Here is a 21,325-nt window from a genome sequence, read left to right on the forward strand (position 1 = left end):
CGCCCATCGGTGACTCCGTCGCATGATCGTGGGTCACCGATGGGTTGGCATGAGAACCAGAGGTCTCCAGCAGACCTCTATGGTTGTCATAGCCGAATTGCTGTGAGCGCCACCCGGTGGACGGCGCTCATAGCAAGTGAGCTTTTCTGCTACACACAGGCGATCTGATCATCACCTGTATGTAGTAGCAGAGCCGAATAGACAACTGCAGCTTCTAGTCTCCCATGGAGGCTACTGAAGCATGCAAAAAGTAAAGAAAAATGTTTTCAAAAATATTTAAAAAATTAAAAAAATATAAAAGTTTAAATTACCCCCCTTTGGTCACATTCAAGATAAAACGATAAAAAATCAAATATACACATATTTAGTATTGCTGGATTCATAATCGCCCAATGTATCAATATAAAAAAGAATTAACCCGATCACTGAACGAAAAAAAAATTCAAAACCTCAAAATTACTTTTATTTGGTCGCCACTATATTGCAATAAAATGCAATAACGGGCGATCAAAAGATTATATCTGCACCAAAATGGTATCATTAAAAACGTCTGCTCAGCACAAACAAAATAAGCCCTCACCCAGCCCAAGATCACAAAAAATTGAGACGCTACAGGTCTAGGAATGTTGATTTTTTTTTTTAACAAATTTTGGATTTTTTTTTCACAACTTAAATAAAAAAACCTAGACATGTTTGGTGTTTATGAACTTGGAATGACCTGGAAAATCATAATGGCAGGTCAGTTTCAGCATTTAGTGAACATGGTAAAAAAAAAAAATAACAACTGTGGCATTGCACTTTTTTTTCAATTTTACCACCCTTGGAATTTTTTTTCTCATTTTCCAGTACACGGTATGTTAAAACCAATGGTGTTGATCAAAAGTACAACTTGTCCCACGAAAAAAAGCTCTCAAGTGGCCATAAAAATGTTATAGATCTGGGAAAAAGGGAAGCGAAAAACAAAAACGCAAAAGCGGAAATACCTCCGGCCATGAAAGGGTTGCGAGGCACGTGCCTTTTAGCCCATTCCCTCCTCATCTAATTTTCGTTTTTGCGTTTTCATCTTTTCCTCTCCATAGCCATAACGTTCTTATTTCTGCACTAACATAGACATATGAGGGCTTGTTGTTTTGTGGAATGAGACGTAGTTTTGAATGACACCATTCATATTACGGTACAGAGTAAGCAGAAATGGCAAAAAAAATAAGTAAATGACCTAGAAACATGATTTTCCAGATCAGTACAATTATAGAGATGAGATATCAAACATTTATAGTTTTTTACTACTTTAAGAAAATGGCTTAAAAAAATTCAGAATTCAATAAAATTGGTTTTGTGTAGCTATTTTCCGATATTCCTTTTTTTATATTGACGTCAATGCAGCTGTGTAGGGGGTTTTAAGTGGAGAGTCGTCGGGTTTTCTTATACAATTTTGATATACATATATATGGTACTTTGCTAGCTTCTTATTGCACTTTTTGGCTTTATTGTTTTGATTTTTTTTGTCATTATGGTTTTGTTTAAAAAAAAAAAAAGGGTCACATTTTTATATGTATTTTTCTATTTTTTTTTTACTTAGTCCCCTAATAAAACCTGTGATTATCTGATAATTCATACTATATACAGAGAAACCACACTTTTGCTGTATATACAGTTGTGGCCAAAAGTATTGACACCCCTGCAATTCTGTCAAATAATACTCAGTTTCTTCCAGAAAATGATTGTAAACACAAATTCTTTGGTATTATTATCTTCATTTAATTTGTAACCATCAATGAGTTTCTTACAATGCTCTGCTGGAATTTAAGACCATTCTTTGACAAACTGCTCCAGGTCCCTGATATTTGAAGGGTGCCTTCTCCAAACTGCCATTTTTAGATCTCTCCACAGGTGTTCTATGGGTTTCAGGTCTGGACTCATTGCTAGCCACCTTAGAAGTCTCCAGTGCTTTCTCTCAAACCATTTTCTAGTGCTTTTTGAAGTGTGTTTTGGGTCATTGTCCTGCTGGAAGATCCATGACCTCTGAGGGAGACCCAGCTTTCTCACACTGGGCCCTACATTGTGCTGCAAAATTTGTTGGTAGTCTTCAGACTTCATAATGCCATGCACACGGTCAAGCAGTCCAGTGCCAGAGGCAGCAAAGCAACCCCAAAACATCAGGGAACCACGGCCATGTTTGACTGTAGGGACCGTGTTTTTTTCTTTGAATGCCTCTTTTTTTCTCCTGTAAACTCTATGTTGATGCCTTTGCCCAAAAAGCTCTAATTTTGTCTCATCTGACGAGAGAACATTCTTCCAAAACGTTTTAGGCTTTTTCAGGTAAGTTTTGGCAAACTCCAGCCTGGCTTTTTTATGTCTTGGGGTAAGAAGTGGGGTCTTCCTGGGTCTCCTACCATACAGTCCCTTTTCATTCAGATGCTGATGGATAGTACGGGTTGACACTGTTGTACCCTCGGACTGCAGGGCAGCTTGAACTTGCTTGGATGTTAGTGGAGGTTCTTTATCCAACATCCGCACAATCTTGCGTTGAAATCTCTTGTCAATTTTTCTTTTCCGTCCACATCTAGGGAGGTTAGCCACAGTGCCAAGGGCTTTAAACTTCTTGATGACACTGCGCACTGTAGACACAGGAACATTCAGGTCTTTGGAGATGGACTTGTAGCCTTGAGATTGCTCATGCTTCCTCACAATTTGGTTTCTCAAGTCCTCAGACAGTTCTTTGGTCTTCTTTCTTTTCTCCATGCTCAATGTGGTACACACAAGGACACAGGACAGAAGTTGAGTCAACTTTAATCCATGTCAACTGGCTGCAAGTGTGATTTAGTTATTGCCAACACCTGTTAGGTACCACAGGTAAGTTACAGGTGCTGTTAATTACACAAATTAGAGAAGCATCACATGATTTTTCGAACAGTGCCAATACTTTTGTCCACTTTTGTGTTTGGTGTGGAATTATATCCAATTTGGCTTTAGGACAATTCTTTTTGTGTTTTTTCATTTAAGACAAATTAAATGTAGATAATAATAGCAAAGAATTTGTGTTTGCAATCATTTTCAGGAAGAAACTGAGTATTATCTGACAGAATTGCAGGGGTGTCAATACTTTTGGCCACAACTGTAGCAAAAATGACAATGATTGACAGGCATTTCAGACTAACTGCGGGACTGCAATTTAAAAAAAAAATTAAGTGTCACATTGCCAGAGCCATAGTTTATTTTATATTTTCGTCGATGTATCCGTATGAGGGCATATTTTTTTAGAATGAGTTGCATTTGTCAGTGGCAAGATTTTGGAGTACATACAGTGGGTACGGAAAGTATTCAAACCCCTTTAAATTTTTCACTCTTTGTTTCATTGCAGCCATTTGGCAAATTCAAAAAAAAAGGTTTTTTTTCCTCATTAATGTACACTTTGCACCCCATCTTGACTCAAAAACAGAAATTTTTGCAAATGTATTAAAAAAGAAAAACTGAAATATCACATGGTCATAAGTATTCAGACCCTTTGGTCAGTATTGAGTAAGGATCACTCTTTTGAGCTAGTAAAGCCGTGAGTCTTCTTGGGAATGATTAAACAAGTTTTTCCCACCTGGATTTGGGTATCCTCTGCCATAATTCCTTGCAGATCCTCTCCAGTTCCTTCAGGTTGGATGGTGAATGTTGGTGGACAGCCATTTTCAGGTCTCTCCAGAGATGCTCAATTGGGTTTAGGCCAGGGTTCTGGCTGGGCCAGTCAAGAATGGTCACAAAGTTGTTCTGAAGCCACTCCTTTGTTATTTTATTTTATTTACTTTGTGTGCTTATGGTCATTGTCTTGTTGGAAGGTGAACCTTCGGCCAAGTCTGAGGTCCAGAGCACTCTGGAAGAGGTTTTCATCCAGGATATCTCTGTACTAGGCCGCATTCATGTTTCCTTCAATTGCAACCAGTCGTCCTGTCCCTGCAGCTGAAAAACACCCCCATGGCATGATGCTGCCACCACCATGTTTCACTGTTGGGATTCTATTGGGCAGGTGATGAGCCGTAACTGGTTTTCTCCACAAATACCGCTTAGAATTATCACCAAAAAGTTCTATCTTCGTCTCATCAGACCAGAGAATCCGCGGAGACACCATCACATGTTTCTCAACGCAAGGAATGACTAGCCAGGTCTTTCCCCAAGAAGGAACAACCACGGGAAGGGCAGTCTCCAATGAAGGAAACCACCTATGCCAAAACATGGTATCCATCCACAGACAGCTGTTTCGGGGTATTGCCCCTCATCAGTGTGGAGTAGGAAACTGGCCAGTAGGAGCAATGCCTAGTAGAAGACTGTGAAAAAAGAGGATGAATGAACTCATGGAGATCAGCATCCAACACTGCGGAGACACCATCACATGTTTCTCAACGCAGTGATTCTAGAGCAATGCCCCCATCCCTTATGGGAAATATGTATGTCTTTTTTCACAGTCTTCTAAAACATGTGATGGTGTCTCCGTGGCTTGTGTATGTTTTACATATTTCCCATATGGGATGGGGGCATTGCTCTAGAATCACTGCGCTGAGAAACATGTGATGGTGACTCCGCAGTGTTGGATGTTGATCTCCATGAGTTCATTCATCCTTTTTTTTCATAGTCTTCTACTAGGCATTGCTCCTACTGGCCAGTTTCCTACTCCACACTAATGAGGGGCAATACCCCAAAACAGCTGTCTGAAGATGGATACCATGTTTTGGCATAGGTGGTTTCCTTCATTGGAGACTGCCCTTCCCGTGGTTGTTCCTTCCCGGTGAAAGACCTGGCTAGTCATTGCTTGCCTTGAGAAACATGTGATGGTGTCTCCACGGCTTGTGTATATATTTGGAATGATCATACTAGTGTGTGTCACTTTGTTCTAAAGGGGAAGAATAGGCTTTACATTATTTAATTTTTTATGATTTTTAGAATAAATGATGTATGATAATACAGGAGATCAGATCTACTCTGTACTGTTGTTTCTACTGTATTTGATACATTATAAGCCCAAAGATAATTATAGATATAAACATTCTTCAATAAAGTTTATCATATACTAACATTGCTCTTCACATTTTGAATAAATACTTATTCTTGTGATTGATAGCTCCAAGCCTGGGAAATATGCTCTGCAGCTGCATTCCAGTCTAATGTGTGTCACTTTGTTTCAAAGGGGAAGATTTGGCTGCATAGTATTTAGCTTAAGATACATGGAGCATGATAATATGTCATGTCTACCCTGTACTGTAGGAGCTATTTGATACATTTTAAGCCCAATAATAATTCCAAGTCATTCTTCAATAAAGTTTGTCATATTGTGACATCTCCACCAGAACCTGCTTCTGCAACTTCTGCTTCTGTGGGCAGGTGCCACCATATTCACTCTGCAGGTGGCGCTGGTGATAGAGGAGATATAAGAACCAGAAGCTCTGGAAGGTGCAGACTCTGTCCAGCCATCAAAGTTGGAGTGGCTGGGACCAGCAGTGGTATCCAGTCTTACAGTATGGGTGTGTGTGCTGTCCAGCTGAAGTTATCAGCTCTCTGCTCTAGCCAACTGGAGAGCACCACACCCTACTGAAGATTCCAGCTGGCTATTGGAATCTGCCAGATATAGTTTTTGTGCTAGTTTAGGTCTGTGTTTTTTATCTCCAGTTTAGTATTGTGTTTTCCTGTTTTGACTTTGGCTTGGTGCCGGCCGCTTTTCTCAGAGTCCACGGGACAGGAAACCATGGAACTGCCAGGGCTCTGGCCTTTCACAAAATGTCGACAGAGCCCCGGCAGTGCCGGACATCCCCGTAGCACTGCTGGGCACCCGCAGCTCTGGAGACACCCGCATCACAGGGCAGTACCGCCAGACACCCACGTAGCGCTGCCGTGCACCCACAGCACCGGAGACACTCACAGCAGCATCGGGCAGCAGAGACGGACATCCACATAGAGTAGCCGGGCACCCACAGCACCGAAGACAGCTGCAGCAGCATCGGGCAGCAGCGCTGGACACCCGCAGCAGCATCAGACACCACAGCAGCACCAGGCACCCATAGTGGCGCGCCACACATCGGAACACCCCCTCATCCCAGACTGCGGCCTGCAACATCCCCCTACTCCTGCCTCCTCCAGCAGTGAACCTGGGACCCTGCTTCACCGCAGCCACCACCCCCGGTAAATAATAAGATGCCTTGATTATAAGAAGCATCACCATTTTATTAAAAAAATTAAAATTTCCTATTTTTCGCCACAAAATTTGGTGTGCGTCTTATATTCCGGACATTCTTATAACACAAAAAATATGATACATTTAGTATTTTGTATGACCTCCATGATTTTTAAGAAAAGGACCAAGTCTTGTGATCTCAATCGTTTTACATTTTTCAGGAACGATCTCTTTTAGAGCCTGGAATATTGATGGATAGTGATGCTCAACTTGTCTCTTCAGAATTCACCACCGATGTTCCAATAGGTTCGGAAAGGAAACATACTTGACCACTGAATTACTTTCACCATGTTCTTCTTCAGAAATGAAACAATGGCCTTAAATGTTTATTTTGGCTCATTATTATGTTGGAAAAGTGCACGTCTACCAAGCGCATGAAGTGATGGTAGCATCTTCTCTTTCAATACAGAGCAGTATATCTGTGAATTCATGATATCATTAATGAAATATAGCTCCCAGACACCAGCATGGAGCCCAACATCAGGACACTGCCACAACTATGTTACACTGTAGGCACTTTTTATTTTTCTTTTCACTCCACACCTTTGTGACATCATGCATCTTTGAAGCCATTAGTTCCAAAAAACATTTATTTGGGTCTCATCATTCCAGACTATAAAGTCCCAGTGGTCTTGTGAAAAAATGAAGTTCCACATTTGTTTTGGAGGTTTTCTTTCATTTTGCAGTAAAAATTACCTAGGAATATAATTCTACAGGTCAACATGATTATGACAATACTAAAGTTGCATGTTTTTATTTTTTACTTAAATGGTAAAAAAAAAATCAGAAATTCATACATAGAAAAAAAGAAATTGCTTGTGTTGGCCGAGACTCTTAACATTTTTTATTTTGTAATTTATGTAGATGTGTGAGAACTTGTTTCCTGCAGGGTGAACTGATGTTTTTATTGACAACTTTTATGGACAGATATGACGTTTTGATCAAATCTTATTGCATTTTTGGTGACCTAAAAAACATAATTTTACCATTCTCATTATTTTCCTTTGCGCCTTTAGTCATAGGCTTCACATGCCTGAATAAAGAGTATTTTCAACTTACTTTGTTGGTGTGCTGGAGAGATCCCCTTCCTTTTTTTCTATAATTTAGTGCAGCTACCAGCAAGTAGCTGGGAACCCTGACATCACAGCCCAGTGCATGTGCAAGGTCGCCCTACTATGTATGTTTACTGACATCAGCAGTTGGGTGAGCAGTTTTTAATTAAAGTGCAGGTGTTATCACATTATCATCATGCAATTAAGGTTTTCTAATATTGTATACACAATACTTGTGACCTGGCACAGATAAATTATTGTTATATGTACAATGACACATGAGGAGATTGATGTTATTGCACTGTATACATATGCACTATGTTTTCTGATGTACAGGGTGGGCCATTTATATGGATACCCCTAAATAAAATGGGAATGGTTGGTGATATCAACTTCCTGTTTGTGGCACATTAGTAAATGGGAGGGGGGAAACTTTTCAAGATGGATGGTGACCATGGTGGCCATTTTGAAGTTGGCCATTTTGGATCCAAATTTATTTTTTCCAATGGGAAGATGGTCATATGACACATCAAACTCATTGAGAATTTCACAAGAAAAACAATGGTGTGCTTGGTTTGAAAGTAACTTTATTCTTTCAGGAGTTATTTACAAGTATATGACCACTTATAAAATGTGTTCAATGTGCTGCCCATTATGTTGGATTGTCAATGCAACCCTCTTCTCCCACTCTTGACACACTGATAGCAACACCAAAGAAGGAATGGTATCAAAGCCTTCAAGTATCCGTTGTTTCAGATGCTGCACATTTCATATCTTCACAGCATAGACAATTGCCTTCAGATGACCCCAACGAAAAAAGTTAAGGGGGCCAGGTCGGGAGATCTTGGTGGCCATTCAACTGGCCCACGACAACCAATCCACTTTACAGGAAATTGTTCATGTAGGAATGCTCGGACCTGACACCCATAATTGATGGTATGGTGTGGTATATGGGGTACAAAGATAGTGGGGCCAGTCTTCATCAATGAAAACCTCAATGCCACTGGATATCTGAAATTGCTACATGATGATGTGTTGCCCTCTTTATGCACTGAAGATGGCACGTTCCCTGAGTTTTTGCACCACCACATTATGGGTGTCAGGTCCGAGCATTCCTACAAGGAATCTGACCCCCTTAGACTAGCATTTCTTCTGTGGTGTTGCTATCAGTGTGTCAAGAGTGAGAGAAGAGAGTTGCATTTACAATCCAACACAATGGGCAGCACTTTGAACACATTTTATAAGAGTCATAAACTTGTAAATAACTCATGAAAGAATAAAGTTACTTTAAAACCAAGCACACTATTGTTTTTCTTGGGAAATTCTCAATAAGTTTGATGTGTCACATGACCCTCTTCCCATTGGAAAAAATAAAGTTGGATCCAAAATGGACAACTTCAAAATGGCCTCCATGGTCACCACCCATCTTGAAAATTTGAAAAGTTTCCCCACTCCCATATACTAGAGTGCCACAAACATGAAGTTGATATCACCAACCATTCCCATTTTATTTAGGTGTATCCATATAAATGGCCCACCCTGTATATTCCTAATCACTGATTATTGTAACCTACTGTATATACGCCTTCTTAATGTACTGTGAATGTTCATGGCTTGAGAAAGGCTCACAGTTTAACCCCTTAATGACTGCTGATACGCCTTTTAATGGCGGCAGTTAAGGGTACTTATTCCTCAGCACCACTTTTTAATGATGCTGAGAAATAAAGGTATAGCGACCCCCACCATTGGAAAATCTCCGGAGTCTCACCTACCAGGGGTAGCTGAGACTCTGCAGAACGTGATCAGGGCCGGTTTTTATGGTCCTCTGTCACGTGATCGCCGTTATTCGGTGAATAACAGCGATCACAAAAAAAGGTCCGATTTACAATTAATTTCTCTCTCCTCTGATATGATCTAACACATTAGAGAAGAGAGAAATGGGGTCCCCCAAATCCTCCCGAGACCTCCTGGTCTTCCTAATCTGTACCCCTCTGTGTCATCTTCCTGGAAAAAAATGGCGGGCGGGGAATTTTTCATATTGATTCCTTTTGATCTCTGTGATAGACCCCATCATAGTGATCAAAAGAAAAAAAAATCAAATCCTTTGTGACCTCCTTTGTTAGATAATTTATAAAATAAATTTTTTTTAATTTTTTCCATTCTTTGTAGATGGGGTAAAGGTTAGGGTTGGGTTTTATGAAAAGTAAAAAAAATGATGATGACATGGCATCTAGTGTTGAGTACAAGTACTCGCTAGTCAAGTGTGCATCGGGTGCTCGGGTATGCAAGGAGTATCGCAGATCCTCTGCAGTTTTTTTTTGGTAAATTAACACAATCTCATGTGAAGTAAGCAACAACGTCTATTGCAAAATCTATATACACCCTCACAAAGTGTGAGCAGAGACATGACGATAAATCGCAAAAAAGGTTTAAAAGATAAAATAGGTCTTTATTTTAACAATTATTAAAAAAAGATTAAAAAAATGTATAAATTCAAGATAAGGAAAACAAAGAGTACGGGGGCATAAGAACATAAAGTAAGTATAATAGTATGCACAAATGGTACTAGATACCCAAATTCATGATCAAGAGAGATAAAAATGTGCAATAGACAATCTAGCTTGATATTAATTCATATACAATATAAAGTGCACAGTGCCTATTGTAATCAGGAAAATGAATTTATAGTTCAAAAATGAGTCTCTTGAAAAATTGAAAATGTGTATTATGGGCTACAGATTCAATGTATAGGTAATGTGAAAGTGCACAATACACTTTATATTGTATATGAATTGATATCAAGCTAGATTGTCTGTTGCACATTTTTATTTCTCTTGATCATGATTTTTAATAATTGTTAAAATAAAAACCTATATTATCTTTTAAACCTTTTTTACGATTTATCGTCGTGTCTCTGCTCACACTTTACTATGGGTGTGTATATCAATTCTTTTTGGGTGTCTAACTGCCCCGAATCATGCGGTGCAGGGACTCGAGCATGTCATTCGGGCACCCGCAATACCTGGTGCATACCCTAGCAACAGATGCAAACTGGAGTAGCAAGCACTTGGGCTCAACACTAATGACATTTTCAATATAGTTACCTAATGTTATCAAATTCTGAGTCGTACCTGTGGGTTCAAAATGCTCACTATAGCCCTGAATAAAATCCTTGAGGAGTGTGGTTTCCAAAATTGTGTCACTTGTGGTGGATTTCCACTGTCTAGGCACATCAGGGTCTTTCCAAACGTAACATGGTGTCCACTCTCGATTAGAGCCAATTTTGTGTTCAGAAAGATAAACGGCGCTCTTTCCCTTCTGAACCCTTCTGGACGCCCAAACAGTGGAGTTCCCCCACATATGAGGTATTGGCATACTCAGGAGAAATTGCACAACAAATTTTGAAATCTATTTTCTCCTGTTACCCTAGTGAAAATAAAAAAGTTTGTGTCTAAATTAAATTTTTTGTGAAAAAAGTCAAATGTTAATTTTTTTCCTTCCACATTGCTTCAGTTTTCTTGAAGCAACTTAAGGATTAATAAACTTCTTAAATGTGGTTTTGCACACCTTGAGGGTTGCAGTTTTTAAATTGGTGTCATGTTTGGGTATTTTCATTAATATAGACCTCTCAAAGTGTCTTCAAATGTGATGTCGTCCCTTTAAAAATAGTTTTGTAAATTTTGTTGAAAAAATGAAAAATCGCCAGTCAACTTTTAACTCTTCTAAGTTCCTAACAAAAAAATATATTTCCAAAATGTAAAGTAGACATGTGGGAAATGTTATTTATGAACTATTTTGTGTGACATATTAATCTGATTTAAGGGCACAAAAATTAAAAGTTTGAAAATTGCAAAATGTTCAAAATTTTTGCCAAATTTCCAATTGTTTCATGAATAAACGCACGTCATAGCAACAAAATTTTATCACTATCGTGAAGTACAGTAAGTCATGAAAAAACAGTCTAAGAATCAGTGGGTTCCGTTGAAGCGTTCCAGAGTTATTATCATATAAATTGACAGTCGTCAGAATTGTAAAATTTGGCCTGGTCATTAAGGTCAAAATTAGCTCAGTAACTAAGGGGTTAAAGAGCTGAAACAGTACACATCCATGGGTTAATAAAGACCACTGTTTTTTTCAATATCTCATGTCTTAAGGTCTGCCAGTTTTGCTATATGTACATGGAGGATACTGTTATACAAAAAAACTTGACCAGCACCTACTAAGTGTGAATAGGTGCAAGCTGCAGTATGGAGGAGACTGGATATATCAGCATTTAGTGCTGCTTTTTTGAGGATATCAAGAGAAGCATTCTATGTTAAATACAGCAGTGGACACAAACAGAAAAAAGCCCCTGTGCAAGAACAATTTATGGGCCCTTTTCAGTCTAATATCCCATCATAATACAAAATTCTATCTGCTTTGGAGGTGGAAATGGGCCCCCCCCTTATCTCACGGACCCCTGTGCGCCTGCACAGACTGCACCAGTGATATGTCCACCCAGATTAAATGTATACATTACCATCAACAGCTGCTATAATATGCGGTTTACATTATATGTATGCAAATGTGACATTTTCTAATGATAAATATGACTGTGAGAATAATATTAATGGTAATAGTGGCTATTCTAATAATAATAACAATAAAAATAATAATCTAGAAAAAGTTATCTAAGAATAATAGTGGGAACAGTGCAAAAATAAAACAAGAAAGCTCATTAAATTCAACATTTAATCTAAAGTATTGAATATCCTACATCCTCTGGAAATCTGTGCCCCAATATGTCCGATTATCCACCACATTCGGATCCTTCAGATGGAACCTGAAAAACCATCTCTTGAAGAAAGCTTACAGCCTGCAATGAACCTGCTGCCTCCTCAACACCATTGGAGCTACTGCAACCCTCAACCTACTGTCTCTTTCCCCATCATCCTGTAGACTACTGTAAGTCTGCAAGGGCAGGATCCTCTTCCCTCTGTACCAGTCTATCATTGTTCGATTGTTCACTGTAATGATATCTGTAATTTGTATGTAACCCCTTCACATGTACAGCACCATGGGATCAATGGTGCTATATAAATACTGTAAATAATAGTAAAACCGCTCAAAACTTTTAAAATATGGAGGTTCTGCTCCAAAGACTCCGTGTGTTCATGCCCTAAGTATGGAAAGCACGATCGGCATCCTGTCAACACGTGGACTGTCTGTGATTGATAGCTCCGAGCAGGAGAAATAAGCTTGGCAGCTGCATTCCATTCTAGTGAGTGTCACTTTGCTTCAAAGGGGAAGATTTCCCTACATAGTTTTTAACCTCTCACAATATTTAGGATAGATGATGTATGATAGAGCAAATCTACCCTGTACTGTAGTTTCTATTTGATACATTATACTGTAATGTGCAAATTGCCTCTTCAGAGAGAGGAAGAGGACTTGAACTCTATAGTGCCACCTGCTGGTATTAGTGATCCTACAAGTCACAATCAACCCTTTAACGAGTCTTGTAGTATGACTTAGGATAAAAGCCAAATCAGAATCTCAATTTGCAGACACGGTGTTTCGGGCTATTGGCCCTCGTCAGTGCAAAGTATGAGAACTGATTCGTCTGATTTGTCTAGGTGAGAGGCTCTGGACTGAGGTCTAAGGGGTAAGGTTTCTCCTTGTGGAGAGTGACATACCAGCTCTGGCTTGTCAAGGTAAGGAGGCTTATTGGATGTGCAATGCTCCTCTGGGAAAATAATATGTAAATTTCTTCTTCAGAGAGGAAGAGGACTTAAACTCTACAGCGCCACCTGTTGGTTGTAGCAATCCTACAAGTCACAATCAACCCTTTAACGAGTCTTGTAATATGACTGCTAATGATAATTTCAATTATATGCTAAGTATTTCAACCTTTAACTTGCTGCAGTCATTAGAATCATGCATGGAGAGGTAATAATTCATTTTCCATGGTTTACTATTCAAGAACTGAGTGAGACTTCAGCCCACTGGACTAAAAGGAGTTTTCTGTATCTGTATTTTGCTCAAATAAAGTTAGATAGGCCTCCACATCATCATCATTTGTCATTTTCTGTAACGCATCCTGGACTGGTTTCCACACATTAACACAGGAGCTTTGTCCTGCTGTAAGCACACTTCACTACAATATTAAGGCTTCTATAAGTGTAGTCATTTGCTCTGATAAGAGGAAATTCCTTTTGCTGTTACAGATTGGCCTGCACCATCTGTTTAATAAGTTCCTCCATTACAACAATCTCTTTACTATCGTACTATCTTGTACCTCTATTATATCCTGTTTGTGATTGTTTTGTTATATTTAATACAATTTTGATATTTTACTATAAAGCACTCGTAGCTTAATTTCCTCTCTTTGTTGCAGTCGTGCTGCCATTGTTACCCAGAACATAGACTAGTTTGTGGAACTGAAAAACACTTAACTAGCAATATGGATGTCAGATTTGTGCTGTCAGATTACCTGTGGCCAGGGACTCCTACCCTGTCCCTAATGCTAGATTACATCTGATGGTTTAGATGCTGGGGCCACGTGCCTTGCTGAACTCCTGAATCAGCACTATATCTGTTAAGCAGCGGGATAGATCGGTCTAGTGCTGTGGTCTCCCATTCTGGTCCGGCCGCCTAGATTGCTCCTCAGCACAGGCGTCGGCCCTGACGTCTTGCTCATGCTCGTGGTATACGTTTGGTTACCGCCGGTTCTCCAACCAAGTATATGGTAACTAGTGATATTCAGGTGTAGTCTTGCATTCTGGAGTCTAAGTCCAGAGATCATCTTACTGAGCATGTCCGTGATGTGGCGTCTTCTCATTGGTGGTCGGACTACTGATTGGTCCGCAGGCGATGTCACAGCCAGCTGGCAGTGAGTGTTTTGGGTGGAGCTTTGGGTTTAAAAGGCTCTCAGCCGCACATGCAAGCGTGCTAGTATCATTCAGGTTCAGTGTATGTGAGTGGATACTCTACCACTCTGTCTACACATGTGTGTATTTGTCTGTCTTCTGAGTCTGAGTTTCTTATGTGTTATTCCGCTTGGCTTAGCATCTGTCTCGTTCATGTTTGCAGTTAACACAGTTCAGTTACAGAGCAAGCTCAACCTATGAGCTGTACTTCTCTGTGAAGTCAGCAGGGTTTTATACCTAGCGTCATTTGAGTTGTTTCTCTTGAAGTCGCATCTGTTTCATTCTAGTGTGCCGTTAGCACAGTTCAGTTACAGACCAAGCTCAACCCTTATGCAATTCCTCTCAGTGAAGTTAACAGAGCCGGGTACTCTGTGTTCTGTTCATACTGTGTGGAGGTAACACAGTATTATTTAGGAGAATGCTCGCTGCTTCTTTCCGCCATTGTTCACACTAACAGCAGTTATACATTTCTGCACAGTGGACCCCGGGTTGCGATTGCACTTTAATTTATGGTTAGTGCAATCTGCCAACCCTAACAATATCTTTCCCCCTCCCTAACCAGGGAAGTAGGGAGGAATAGTGTTAGCATATATTCAAACCAGACAAACAAGGAAGGATGTACAGGTATAAAGGAAAAATACCAATCATACAAATATGCACTCACAGACAACAGAGTGAAACAATGGGTAGAAAATGTAGGGAAATGAAATTGGAGAGAACGAGAGATTGCATACAGCCGAAACACCTAGCAACAGTCAAAGATTAACACTTCAAAATGCCTCTACAAATAACAGACTTCCCGCTCCTCATCAGGCAGTACAAGACTTAACACTGTCAATCCTGATAACCAGAGGAGAGTATATTTAGGAGAGGGAGTGGCCAATACTGAACAGCTTAGATCCTCCAAGCAGGAATCTAGAGACTACAAGCTGAACAGTTTAACCCCTGCACTGCTAACAGAAACCTGCACCATTTAATATGGAGAAGTGCTTCTGATCAGTACAGGAGTACGTGAAATCAGACCTTGCAGTCTTCTGGCCCCTCTCTATTTCAGTAAACCAGTGACAAGGAATGATCACATTCTCCACCTTATGTGAATAGGACCCTTCAGATAGCCAGGCAAAACAGGCACACTCTGGCAGTAAAAGTTCAAATGATGAGGATTTGTTGTTCACATCCAAAAGAAACAGTAAATGAAAACATGCATACTTCTGCAGCAAAACAGAAAATTTACATTTTTCATGTCAGGCATTGTCACTTGCACACAAGTTAATGTTTGTCACCCTAGCTTTATTCTTTCTTAAGCAGGGTTCACATCACATTTGCCCCTACATTCAGTGGCTCCATCTACACTCTATGATTCTCTTAATACATGCCAGAACTGTGTTTGCCTTTTTTCTGCTGCATCACACTGTTGACTCATGTGCAGTCTATGATCTATTAGTATACCCAAATCTTTTTTCACACGTGCTGTTGCTTAGTTCCATTCCTCCTATTCTGTAGATGTAATTTTCAATTTTCTTGCCCAGTTGTGGAATTTTCCTTTTCTTCCAGTTAAATATAATTCTATTATTTGCTGCCCATTGTTCAAGCTTATCTAGAGCCTTCTGAATCCTTTCTCTGTCTTCCCTAGTATTAGATATCCCTCCTTGTCAAGCATGGTCTGCAAATTTGATTTGTTTACCTTCCGTTCCCGTATCTAGATCCTTTCCTTTTTCTCACATCCTAACCCCTGTAAAATTGGATTCAGGAGTGCTGATGGAGCTATTAACTATAATGATGCAGACAGAGTCAGAGTAACCTCTGTTGTACATCAATTTCCCTATATATGCCTTGTTGAGGAGGGCAGCAAGATGTAGTTTTCCTTAATGACCATCAATACATCTTTTAACTGACCTGAGATATAAGAGAATAGCATCCCCATACAAGTGACAACCCAACATCTGTCGACTGCACACTATGGCTGACAACTTGCTGCATCAGCCACGATCAGTGTTGTCACCATCCATATCTGCTTAACCCCTTAGATGCTGCTGTCAATAATGACTATATCATATAAATGTTTAAAGGAGTGTGGGGGATCCCTCTTTATCCCCATTGGCACCCTGAGATCAAATAGCGGCCTTAGAGTCTGCCGACTACAGTGGCCTGTTCAAAAGTCAGCAACATTTAAGTGGTAAAAATTAACTTTTTCATTCCTATCATGCCACTTTGTATTAATTCCTGAAAAGCACCTGAAGGGTTAATAAACTACTTGACAGCAGTTTTCAGTATGTCAGGATGTGTTGTTTTTAAAATGGTATCACTTTAGAGGGTCTTCCAATATATAGGACCCATAAAGTCACTTCAAACCTGGATAGGTCCCTAAAAAAATAATTTTGCAAATTTCCATGAAAAAATGAAAAATGAATGCTACATTTTTAAACCTCCTAAAATGCTAACAAAATAAATTAACATTTTACAAATGGTGCTGATGTAAAGTCGACATGTGGGAAATATTATTTATTAATGTTTTTCTATGGTATGACTCTGAATTAAAGGGATAATCATTCAAAGTTTGAAAATTGCTAATTTTTTACATTTTTATCAAATTTCTAATATTTTTTATATATATAAACGCAAAAGATATCAACCTAAATTTATCATTTTCATAAAGTATAAAGAGTCATGAAAAAAGAATCTCAAAGTCACTGGAATTTATTGTAGCGTTCCAGAGTTATTACCACATAAAGTGACACTGGTCAGATTTTTAAAATTTGGCTCTGTCACTAAGGGGTTAAAGCAGCAAAATAAAAAAATAATTGTTCTTGATGTCATACTTAGTCACGTGTACTTAAATCTATAATTGTCACTAAGCTTTGCAAGTTCAGTTAAAAAAATCCTTCAATTTTCACAGCGATTTCTTCAGACCTTTTACTCCCAAGTTGAATTTCCACTAAGACCAGTAGACACAGAGTACTCTGATGTCTGGTAGATTGCTTTTAATCAATAATGCTTAATTCCATTTGAGGTTTCTGGTCAGGAGGATAATGTGTGGAATGTTAATGGGAGTGACCTACCCACCTAAACTTTTTAGTCACTCCTAAAACCTGGAATCAAATTCCAGTTAAATAAACCACTCAATGACATATCATTACTGGTCATAACATTTCTATGACTTGCATCATGAAGGCAAAAAGCCTCAGTGACACTTACCCGAAATACATCAATTTACCTTCTCATTGTTTACACCCTTCGTATGTTAGATCCTGCTGTTCTTTCTGGAATCAAGGTGTAGGATATTTCTTCGGTTCTTTATATGTTTTATTATCTCTTATACACCCATAAGTTCTGCATTCAAGACTGCAATTTGTAGCATCGGAGTCCCTGCTCCATTCCCTTCCTCCACTCCCTTGGCAGGGATGCTGACTCTCTCAGTGCCCTGGCCCCCGGCCAGCACTTCCTCCTGCTGATGCAGTCTCCATGGGTCAGTGCCCATCTAACAGATCCCCATGCACTTAAAAAGACAGCTTGCACTGTCCTATAGTGTCACCAGCCAATGGCTGGGAGGCACCTATTCTTTAAGGCACCGCCACCTGTTGGGAGGAGCCTGAGCAACGTGTTCTGTCTGTTTGCATGCAAGTTGTCAGGTCCCATTTTTGTGTTTACCTCCCTGTAGCTGCCTATACTTACATGTTACTGTCTGTACCTGCCTGTCACTGTCAGTACCTGCCAGTGCCCGCCAGCACCTGCAGTGCATGCCAACATCTGACATGCTTTCCTGTTTACTATCCATGCCTGCCAGCATCTACCGTACCTCTCTGTATACCAGACATGCCTGCCAGCATCTGCTATGCCTTCCTATATACCATTCATTCCTGCCAGCACCTAATGTGCCTTCCTGTATATCAGCTGAGCCTGCCTGCTCTTGCTGTGCTCACCTGTTCTGAACTCTCTTAATCGACTTTTGAGGCAAGGCTCCCTCTAGTGGATACTGCTGGTAGTGGAGCTGGTCAACATGATGTTAACCCAACAGCTGCAGAAGATAATTGGAGGAGTGGGGGTAGTGACTGGGACTACATAAGTGAGCAGACTTCTCTCAGAGCCTGCCGGTGATACTCCTTTCTTTGCTTATTGAGGATTCTGTCTCCTGTCTGATCCTGCATTTTTCAGCTGTCATTTGCTAAACCCTTTGCATCTGATTTTGCCTTGCTGTCAGGGGTCAGCTTGCTCCCCCTGGGGCTGCTGGCTCCTGTCCTGTATTTTTGTATCTTGTGTTTGTTTGCTCAGTCCCCTGCTGTATTAGCCTGTTGCTAGCCGCCAGTTCACACCTGAGTGCTGATATAGTGGGGGCGAGGTTTGTGCAAGCCTCAGTATTTTTGTACATCAGTCGTGTTGGAATTGTTAGGGTTTTTGCGTGATTGCAGACAGTGCCTTTTCTGTCCTGTCCTATCTAGTCAGTGTGGGCCCCATCATTTGCTCAGTCTATTTTCTGTCTGTGTTTGTGCTTCATCTTGTCTCACCGACAATATATGTTTGGGGGCTGTCTATTCCTTTGGGGATCTGCTCCAGGGCAGTTTAGATTTCACCTTTCTGTCTTTAGGCTTAGTTAGTCCTCCGGATGTGACGAAGCGTCTAGGGCAACGAAAGAACGCTCCACGGCTACTGCTACTTGTGTTGTTAAGATCAGGGGTCTGCAGTCCGCTGAGCGACCAACCTCTGGTGGCATAGCCTATTGTGCTCTCCTCCTTGGTGACCCATTCATAACACTCACCCGTTCCTGACCGTTTCAGCTTCGTACCCCTTTAGGGGTTCAATTGTCGTGTGTCCGAGGTTTGTCCTGGAGTAGCACCTGGCATCCATCTGGAGCCAAGTCTAACCACACCTTTAGGGGCTTTAGCGAAAAGTCAGCAGTTTGCTTTCCTTGGTCCACGGCACACTGGTTCCACTATGTGCGTTGCACAATTGCTCCTATCTTTTCCCATGAGTACAGTGGATGATTACTTCTCTGTTCCATCAAAGATAATTTTTCTTTCAAAGTTGTATTCCTTTATTTTCTGTATTGACTTCTTTATTGGAACTCAGTCTTTTTCAACTAAGTCCTGAAACATCAAAAGCAGGTGGTCATAAAAATATCAAGTGATGTTTTGCTATCTAATCAATTTTGTTCAAATAGTTTTAACTTTAGTAACTTATGCTGTCTATAACTTGTTATCCTTAACTGGAATATTAGATTATTAGCAATATTATTAGAAGTGGTTGGCAGGAAACCAGCCAAAAACTTTGAAAGAAGATATATTTAAGCTTTAGACAGCATGTTAGTAGGTTAATTCCATTCTGGACTTTCTAGCACTTCAAGTTTATTATGTCTTGTGAATATCTTCTGTTTCTTATGGTTTCTTCCTGTCCATTTTTACATTTCTTCCTGTTTTTTACTAGATTGCATAACGGCTGATTCTTCACTTAGGCCAGTCCTAGCTACTGATCCAGTCTGCAGACCAAAAGTTCAGAGTATCTGCTGAAGAAAGGACACATATAAGTGATCCTTCTGTTCATCTGCCTCATGTTGGCCCAGTGTGACTGATAAAACCTTCTGTCAATCATGTCATACAACTGTAAAGGCTGTTTGTTGCTGTAGTGCTAGCAAAGGTGGGATAGTGCTGACTTTTTATCCGTCTCCTTAGTGATTTGCATTTGCAAAAGTTTAGTACGTAATAACACCCCCTTTTGAAAGTATCACAGCTTGTAAACACTTTTTGTAGTCAGTTAAGTATCTTTCTATTCTTGTTTGAGGGATTTTCATCCATTCTTCCTTGGAAAATTCTTCTAGTTCTGTGAGATTCCTGGGTCGTCTTTCATGCACTGCTATTTTGAGGTCTAGCCACAGATTTTCAATGATGTTCAGATCAGGGGACTGTGAGAGGCATTGTAAAACCTTCAGCTTGCACTTTTTGATGTAGGCTATTGCAGATTTAGACTTGTATTTAGGATCATTATCTATTTGTATTATCCATCCTCACCTTTTTTTTTACAGATGGTGTTATGATTGAATCAAGAATTTGTTGACATTTCATTGAATCCATTCTTCCCTCTTAAAAAATGTTCCCCTTGCCATTGGCTGCAACACAACCCCTAAGCATGATTGATCCACCCCCATTAAAAAAAATCATACAATCAGTTACATCACAGGACATTAATGCATTTTGGGAAATTCACCTTCTTCAGGAAAAAAATACACACATAATGACCAGAGATGAACGGATCAGACAAAATTTGAATTCGCCTATTTGCGTGGATTTTACTACTTTACTTGGATGTGCAGAGAACAAAATAACTTCTCTGCAAATGTAATATTCCTTATACTCTGCAGTCTCTGCCAATCCAAGAGCACAATAAATGTAAGCTGTAAAAAGTAAAGAAAATATGTGTGATTTTAGCCCTATGACTTCTGTGTATGCCTCTCGAGACCCACAGGATTTGTCCTCTCTCTTTTGTTTTGGAATCCAATTGGGGTACCTAAAAGACCCCCTAACCAATCAGGCAGTTGAAGGAATCACATCAAGGAGGGATACCGGAGCAAACAGAAAAAACTTTTCTAATACAAACTCACTCTAATGCTATTAATTTACATGGTAATAATGATTTGTACATGATATTAAACTGTACACAATATTAAATATCTCTGCATACAAGAACAGCAAAAATATATTGTGGAGGATGTACATCTATATCACAGATTTGTACACATAAGCACCAATTGGAACCTTAGACTTGTGAATTACCACTCAATCCGAGAAATATACTGTATATTAATCAATATTGCAGGAAAAAAGAGATATATTTCTAAGGCTGTGTGCACACGCTGCGGATTTTGCTGCGCTTCCGCAGCAGTTTTGGCCGCTGCGGACCCGCAGCAGTTTCTACTGCGGTGTACAGTACCATGATTCCCTATGGGAATCAAAAACCGCAATGCAGACGGTGCGGAATTTTCCGCGCGGATTATCTGCGGTTTTCAATCCGCAGAAAGAATTGACATGTCAATTCTTTCTGCGGATTCTGCTGCGGTTTGCCATCTCCTCCATTGAGGAGATGAAAAACCGCAGGGCAAAACCGCAGAGCAATCCGCAGGTAAAACCGCAGGTCTTTTGACCTGCGGTTTCACCCGCGGATTTTACAAA

The 21,325-nt window shown here is 40.0% G+C and overlaps 1 protein-coding gene across 1 annotated transcript in view; it reads left to right on the forward strand.

The window, feature by feature from the left end:
* Positions 1-21,325, forward strand: part of PKP1 (plakophilin 1) — a 127,863-nt gene that overhangs the window by 22,473 nt on the left and 84,065 nt on the right. The gene's annotated exons all lie outside the window — the stretch shown is intronic.

Source organism: Dendrobates tinctorius, unplaced genomic scaffold, assembly GCF_039654945.1.
Source record: "Dendrobates tinctorius isolate UK_male_01 unplaced genomic scaffold, ASM3965494v1 ptg000312l, whole genome shotgun sequence".
NCBI classification, from domain to species: Eukaryota; Metazoa; Chordata; class Amphibia; order Anura; family Dendrobatidae; genus Dendrobates; species Dendrobates tinctorius.